The following is a 662-nucleotide window of genomic DNA, read 5'->3' as shown; positions in this document are numbered from 1 at the left end:
GCCACCAGGTCCAGGACTCGAACTGCAGTTGACTACATGGGAGTCCAGCGACTTAGCCATTATGCCAACTGCTCGTCCCAGAACTTGAACATTACTTTTTTTTGGGGGGGTGGGGGGGAGAGATTTTAGCGATATAGGGTGCGTGTGCTTGCCAGAAAGACAGAGACAGAGAGACAGAAAGCAAGAAATCTCCCTTTGGGGGGATGGCCATGCCGCAGTCCCTTCTTCTCCATTCTCCTCTTGAGATCTTAGGCATGCATGCACACGTGCCTGGCGTGAGTTTAAGCCACCAGGTCCAGGACTCGAACTGCAGTTGACTACATGGGAGTCCAGCGACATAGCCATTACGCTAACTGCTGGTCCCATTGAACATCTCTTTCATGCATACACTCAAGACGTACTTGAATAGTCAACACAATTCAGTGGGTGGAAACAATAAAAATGAGGCAGATGCGATATGAGCATAGCCAATGGATGGTCTATGAATAAAGGCAATTTTTTAGGTTTTTATGTTAAGAAATATAGATAGCACGTCTATGATAAATGTTTTTAATGAAATGCTTCTTTGAATTAGATATTTTGAAGTCTATTTACGCAAAATATGTTTATTAATAGTTTGTGTGTGTGTGTGTGTGTGTGTGTGCGTGCACTGTACCCTGTAG

The sequence above is a fragment of the Tupaia chinensis genome, unplaced genomic scaffold (genome assembly GCF_000334495.1).
Source record: "Tupaia chinensis unplaced genomic scaffold, TupChi_1.0 Scaffold000355_1, whole genome shotgun sequence".
Classification (NCBI taxonomy): domain Eukaryota; kingdom Metazoa; phylum Chordata; class Mammalia; order Scandentia; family Tupaiidae; genus Tupaia; species Tupaia belangeri.
This window is presented reverse-complemented; position numbering follows the sequence as displayed.